Genomic DNA, 8,097 nt, shown 5'->3' with positions numbered 1-8,097 from the left:
TTTACCACACTTGAAAATGTCGAATTTCGTGCCAAATAATGTGTTTTTGCGGGGAATTCTTCTTCATTATTTTAATATGAAGAAAAAAGCAGCCGAAAGTCATCGTATCTTGGTGGAAGTTTATGGTGAGCATGCTCTATCTGAGCGAACGTGCCAGAAGTGGTTTGCACGCTTTAAAAGTGGTGATTTTGGCTTGGAAGACGAAGAACGCGAGGGTGCGCCGCCAAAGTTCATGGATACCGAATTGGAGGAATTGCTCGATCAAGATCCGGCTCAAACGCAAGAAGAGGTTGCAAAAACTTTGGGAGTTGATCAATCAACCATTTCCAAACGTTTAAAAGCCATGGGAATGATCCGAAAGGTAGGCCATTGGGTGCCGTATGAATTGAAGCCAAGAGACGTTGAACGCCGTTTTATGGCATGCGAACAACTGCTTCAACGGCACAAAAGAAAGGGTTTTTTGCATCGAATTGTGACTGGCGATGAAAAGTGGGTCCATTACGACAATCCAAAACGTCGGGCAACGTATGGATACCCTGGCCATGCTTCAACATCGACGTCGGCGCAGAATATTCATGGCCTGAAGGTTATGCTGTGTATCTGGTGGGACCAGCTGGGTGTTGGGTATTATGAGCTACTGAAACCGAATGAAACGATTACGGGGGATGTCTACCGACGACAATTGATGCGTTTGAGCCGAGCACTGCGAGAAAAACGGCCGCAATACGCCGATAGACACGACAAAGTTATTTTGCAACATGACAATGCTCGGCCACATGTTGCACAAGTGGTCAAAACATACTTAGAAACGCTAAAATGGGATGTCCTACCCCACCCGCCGTATAGTCCAGACCTTGCGCCATCCGATTACTATCTCTTCCGATCGATGCAACATGGCCTGGCTGACCAGCACTTCCGTAATTACGATGAAGTCAAAAAATGGATCGATTCGTGGATTGCGGCAAAACCGACCGAATTTTTCACAAAGGGAATCCGTGAATTGCCAGAAAGATGGGAAAAAGTAGTAGTAAGCGATGGACAATATTTTGAATATTAAATTTGTAACCATTTTACGTCAATAAAGTTTCAAATTTCGAAAAAAAACCGCACGAACTTATTCATAGTCCTATTAATTGAAACAACACACATTAAAAATAATCATAGGGGTATCAATGAGGTTTACGAAGAATTAAGAAAATTGTATTTTTATCCCAGACTACAAAAAGAAATTCAGAAATACATAAACAATTGCGAAACATGCAAGCTGGCAAAACACGACAGGTCTCCGATTAAATATAATTTAAATATTACGCCCACCCCTGTAAAGCACAATGATATTGTGCATGCAGATATATGGTACCCACAACGAGGCACCATGTATCTCACAAGCATAGATAAGTTAACGAAGTACGCAACTGCGTACTATTTAGAAGATAGAACTTGGGTGTCAATACTAAAAGCACTTAAGCAAAGAATCCAATATTTAGGAAAGCCAAATTTATTAGTATTCGACAACGAACTAGATACTGCCGTAATAAGAGAATTTTTAAAGGAACAAGAAATAAAATTTCACACTACCACAGCGTATCTCAAAACTGGCAACGCAGATATAGAAAGGCTACATGGAACCCTTAATGAGCACATTCGTCTTTTTAATGCGGATCCAAATAATAAAGATGATATTGCCGAAAATGTACATAAAGCCATAATATCATACAACAATACAATTCATACTACTACTAATTTTCGACCCAGCGATCTTTTGAATAATATGATTTCACAAGAAGAAATATCCAAGCTTTCACAAAAAGTACATGAAAAGAAAGTTAATAAAATAAATTTATTGAATCAGAAAGGCAATAGAGTTGACACAGACAATTTTGCCAACAACATTGTTAATAATAACAGGGTTAGCAAATCAAAACCAAAATATAAGAAAATTACTAATTATAAACAAGATGGAAATTACTTAGTATCAAACGATAATAAATTTAAAAAAATATATAAATCCCAAGTAAAACGAAAAACATGAAAAAACAGAAAAAAAAAATGAAGGAGAAAAAAAAAAAAAAACATTCAGAAAAACTAGAAAATGTGAATAATGTTTAAAAATATAAAAATAAATAATTGCAATAATGTATACCAATATAAAAAAAATATGATTAAACATTTACTTTAAATATGTTCATTTTGAATAAGCAGGGACTGCTTAGTCTACGGGTGGAGGTGTAACATAAGATACATACCTACATACATGTATAACACATAAATACCTGAATACATATCTACATACGTACATACTTACATACACAAACATATTAACTTACATATTTAAATATTAATCTTAAATTTAGCAATAAGAGAAATTAGAGTAAGAGTAGAACTTTAAGAGATTTCGTTAGATGTAAGCTTTTGATAAATAAGGTTTACTGTAAATAAATTTGAATAAAGGAGTTGAGTTATTTCGCAGACACCAAGAAGTGAGTTTGTGTTTTAATAACGTTAATATATTCGTTCTATTAAACTGGAGGATATTTACAGATTTGCCAAAAAAATCTGGAAAATTCTCATAAGACTAGCTACCTCTGTCTCTGTCTCTGTCTCTATTCTCCTATCTCTTTCTCTGATACTTTTCTCCTTGCCTTCTTGACTATTCTACCCTCTTTCCAGAGCTTTAAATACAATGGGCTTTTTAGCCCGAGTGTTTTAGGAGCCAACAAATCTCTTGGTGCTCCTTGGTTCGACCAATTCAAATTTCAATTTCAGCATTCTCATGAAATTTAACAAGGACTAAGAGGCCTTCGGTGAAAATTAAATCAATAATTATAATATTTGAACCCAATGTTGTGTGCAACCCAAAACCGATTACGTTCATAATAAAAATTCTGGCATTTGACAATTTTCTCACATTAATGATCGTAAATGACACCCACTAAGATAAAATTGAAATTTAAGGTCATTGAAAAATGTGAATGTATGTCGTGCAAACGAGCTGATGTGATTTTGATGGCAGTGGTTGGTGATGAAGATTGCGTGTTTGAACATGAAAATAAATATACGCACACATAGCAACAAAATAAATGCAGCACCGTAACCGGTGCGAGCGGCAAGCGGCTAATACCCCAACGACTCAATTTTTACCAACACAGTCATATTTGTATAGACTTACTCGCACCCACAAAAGCACACACGCACACACACATACATATATATATTCATATTAAGCTTGGTGTTTTGGATTGACAGCTTGACATGCGAATGGGTTTATTGGCAAATGATTTTTTACACGTGGTTGCCAGTCGGAAGGCGGCTGTGCATGTATGCAAAACATTTATACATATTTAATTCGTTATGTTTGCTTGGTTAGCCGTTGGGTAGGCATTAAAAATATATTTTCGAATAAATAGGGAAATCAAGCTGCGTGGGTGCGCATGATGTGCACGGGAGTTGTACACAAAACGTGCTCGGAAAATCAAATTGTCGCTTAATGTTCGCTTCTGTAACGCATTTTTGGTTAACTATTCGCTAGTAGTGGTGGGTGCGCCGGCAGAGGTTTCGAGGAAAATTTGTTTACGAAGTTGCCTTCCTCTTCACTGAAAAGCTAATTTGCAGTCGTCTGTTGCCAACAAGTAGTCATATGCCAACATTAAAAAAAGTTGGCAAAAACAAAAACAAAAAAACAAAAAATTATATAAAAAAATACCTCATACATACACAAATACATTTATACGTGGATATCAACTTGTTTATCGGAAATGAAAATGATACCACAGGGAGGTCTACACTTTGGGCCTCGTAGGCTGCTGTGCACTTTGTTTTGTTTTCACTTTTATAACGAAATTTAATTTTTGCCTTTTTATTTTTGCTATCCAACTGCGCAAACAATTCCATTGATTGCTGCTGAAAGGGTGCCAGCCACATTACGAGGCATTTCAACAATTTCGACCGCATTTTTGGCATTACGCCGCCGTTTCGGTATTTTTGGCAAATTTTATGTTTTATATTACATTTTGCCATTTTACATATAACATTAAACATTTAAATAATATTTTTTAAATTTTATTTTAAATTTTTCTTTTTTGTTGCTGCTTGCCTATTTTTGCCAAGGGATGCCAATAATTTATATTTCCGCTTCGCATGTGCCGGAATGTTTTGCCATTTTGTTTGATTTCGTTGACTGGCACCAGCTGTGCGCTGTTGCCAACAAATATTTGTTAAACGTGCGGTGAAATTGGCCCTAGTTGTGTTTTTTTTGGATATCATTCTGCTCTTTGCCTTTGTTATTTTGATTTATTTTGATTTGTCTTGTAAAAAAGGTATTTATATAATTTTTTTTTGTTATGCGCTCATAAATTCATTGCTTTATGAGGCAGAAAAATAGCAAAGCGCTTCATATGAATTGAAGGGGACTGCTGAAAAAGATGTTTTTTGTTTTTTCAAAAATAATTAATTTTTTTATTTATCAAAAACTATTTTGTACCGTTCATTAGGTTATACACATACATCTATATTATATATATAAATATTCAGCCGTTTTTCGCGTTGTGATGAACTTTACGGAGAATGGCTCAACCGATTTTAACCAAACTTTGCCACATTGAAGAGACATATGTGGAGAAGGTTTGTGTTTTGAAATTTTAAGCATCGGATACCAGGGTCTCGATATATAGGCCAAAACGTGGACCCGGGTAACCCTAGGATGTGTTTGCACAATATGGGTAACAAATGGAAGCTGTTGATGATTTCTATAGTATAGAGTATTTTTTATACCGTTCCGTGACTAGGGTCTCGAAATACATGCCAAAACGTGGACCCGCCGTGTCTTTGCACCGAATTAAACCAAACTTACACACATTGTTAAGTAGGTATTGAATATGGTTTCCGTATAGTTTGGATACCTATTGGTAGATAGGGTTCGAGATATAGGTCAAAACGTGGTCTCGGGTAACCTTCGGACGTGTATGTACAATATGGGTATCAAATAGAAGCTGTTGGTGAATGCTTCAGTACAGAGTATTTTTCATGCCGCTCCGTGACTGGGGTCTCGAGATATAGGTCAAAACGTGGACCCGGGTAACCTTTGGTTGTGTATGTACAATATGGGTATCAAATGAAAGCTGTTGATAAGTGCTTTAAAACGGGGTAATTTTCATACCTATTGATGACTAGGGTCTGGAAATATATGCCAAAACGTGGACCCGCCGTGTCTTTGCACCGAATTAAACCAAACTTACACACATTGTTAAGTAAGTATTGAAAATGGGTTTCGTAAAGTTTGGTTGTAATTCGGAACATCGCCAACGCGTACAGCGTTCTTTTGAACCAGCCATAATGTCGTTTACTTTTTTAACGCTTGGGGCGGAACTGAACTGTCAAATTGACAGTGTGAGTTACAATGTGTCAATATTTCTTTCTGATTTGGACGCCATAAGGAGAAGACGTAAGTGCAAAGTGTAAACATTTTTTGTGAATTTTTTTGGAGTGGATTTTGGAACAGTGAATAATTTCTTACGAAATTTGAGAATTTGGCTCAAAATCACCAAGGTGCAGAATTGGCTTTGCTAGCAATTTAATGTCTTAAATCTTGACTTATTTGAGAAAAAAAATTAATAAATTACTTCAACTAACCTGATTTGTGTGTACATCAAACAATATAACTAATCAATAAAGCAAATTTTAAATAAAATCAATTTTAAATAAAACCTAATGTACAATCTTCAGCAACAAGTCTAAAATTTAATATACAAATTTGAGATAAGTTACCCATTTTATTACTTAATACATCGTATTTTTTATACAAAATTTAGTTTTAGAAAGGATACTAAAAGATTATTTATTTTTAACTATAAAAATATCCAATAGTTGTCCGATACCGCACAAGTCATTTCAGTGAACGTATCGATAATAGATCAAAAATAATTTTAAGTGAATGCAGCCATTCGGTGTCTGACGTCAGTCGAGGAAGAAAACAATAACAAAGCGGGCTGTCAGAGTATTTATCGTCAAATAAAATAAATCTAAATGGTAAGTACCTTTCAATTCATTATTCGTAGAGCGTACATCAATAGTCCGTCAATTCGTGAACGTAATTATTACACTTAATTATTGATGAAATTCTTTTTTACGACACGAAATAACAAAGTAAACTCACATATTTTCCTATTGGCAAACCCAGATCGCATTTAAGATAGCCGCCGTCAAATCAAAGCGCGCGCTTATTTGAAATCGTCATTTCGTGAACGGTCATTTCGGAAACGTTCCCGGACATGATGACACGTTCCCGAAATGACTGTTGCGTTCTCGGAATGATGATTATTATTTCTAAGGGCGAATAATTTTAAATTTTTTAATAAATTTATTTTAACATTTTTTTTCTTTATAATAACAGCATAATGGAAACTCCTGATAAAGAAACAAATAAAAAAAAAAATCTCAAAAAAGGCTTAAAAAGGATAGTGCAGCGCAAATAACCAAAGATAAAAAGTGATTGCTAGAAGAAGAAAGTTCTTGGATAAGATGACTGAAGAGCAGAAAGAAATTAAACGGGCTAAGGAGAGAGAATATTATAGGAAAAAAGGCGAGAGTAGTCATGGTAAAGGCCCAATGGATGGTGTAGGAGGATACCTAAAAAGAACAGCTGACAGACATGTCTTGATGGGTAATGATGTTAGAACAGCCTCAGAATTCGCCGATTTGTTCAAAAATGCTGCTACCGAAGTAAAAGTAATCCCAGAACACAACGTGATTGAGGAGAAAAACCGCGTTCCAAAGTCTCTGGATGATATTCCAGGTATAATGGATATCACAAAAGTGTACTGGCAAAAAGGACCAGACATTTTAATACAATTATATCGATACGAACATTTTCATAAAGAGCTAAGACTATCGAGACCTTCTAGCCTTTGTAATATGAGTGCAGTTGAACCTGAGAAAGTTTTTATGCCTGCAATTGAATCTCCTGTTGACAAAGAGCCCATGATCACAGATAACGATTTGAGATTTAAAAATAGAGTAAATATTTATAAATCTGAATACTGGTCATCTTCCTCGGACAATGAAGATTTAGAGACAATATCTCGTCGTCAGCAGATTAAAGTTAAACAGATTGATGTTGAAGCAAATACGTCTTATTGCAAAGAAAATATACATCCAAATCTCGTATCCCCTGGGAAATTCTTGCTTGTTAAAGTTCCTACTGAGAAGCCAAATACAGTAGGTTCTGTTTTTATGCGGTAGATACGTTCCGCAAGAAACAGCATAAAAAAAAAAAACACCAGTCTAACGGTTAGACGTCATAGACGTCAAACTGAGAGAGAATGAGACGAAAGCAGCATTAGGAGCAAGATAATTATAGGTTCATTATATTATTGCTATAAAGTTCATATTTTATTTTCTTCATTTTATTATTATTCATCCCCAATGTTTTCAATTTCAACAAATGATACGAGTGGCTTATGATAGCTAAAATATGATACAAATGCTTTGGTTTCGATGTTGTCAACATGTCTTTGAAATACCGCGTCAATGGTTGTTTTTGATCGTGTTGTCGATTCAGTGCGATTGTTACACATTTTTAAATTGAATGTTGTATTGAGAACGTCAATTAAAGGAACCGCTGTGTCCAATGCAAAATTTACGTTAAAATCGCCACTTAAAATCATTGGAACTTTATTGTAATCTTTTCTAAGTATCCGCGATACTTCTGGTGTATACTTTATTAAATTTTCGTGAATGAATTCCGTGATGCTATTTATTGATTTTTTTTTCTGTCGATATTCACGACACTTTTCTGCATTATTTTTCGGCATAATTGCGGTAAATATTTAAAAATGAAAATATTTACGAATATAAAAATACACACGCGGTTGCTATTATGAGCGTCCCCAGCAAAACCTGCGTGACCGAAACTCTAACACAATTACATTTTTTTGAATGTTACAAACACATATGCACGCAGGTTTTGCTGGGGCGTGACCGAAACTCTAACACAATTACACATATGCACTCGTATTTGTTTGAAAATCGACTTTTTTTTTTTGGTTCTCCGTCACCTTTGGAAAATGTGTAAACAGGAAGCAAACTTTATTCATATATTTT

Source organism: Anastrepha ludens, chromosome 2, assembly GCF_028408465.1.
Source record: "Anastrepha ludens isolate Willacy chromosome 2, idAnaLude1.1, whole genome shotgun sequence".
NCBI lineage: Eukaryota > Metazoa > Arthropoda > Insecta > Diptera > Tephritidae > Anastrepha > Anastrepha ludens.
Note: the sequence above shows the minus strand (reverse complement) of the source record.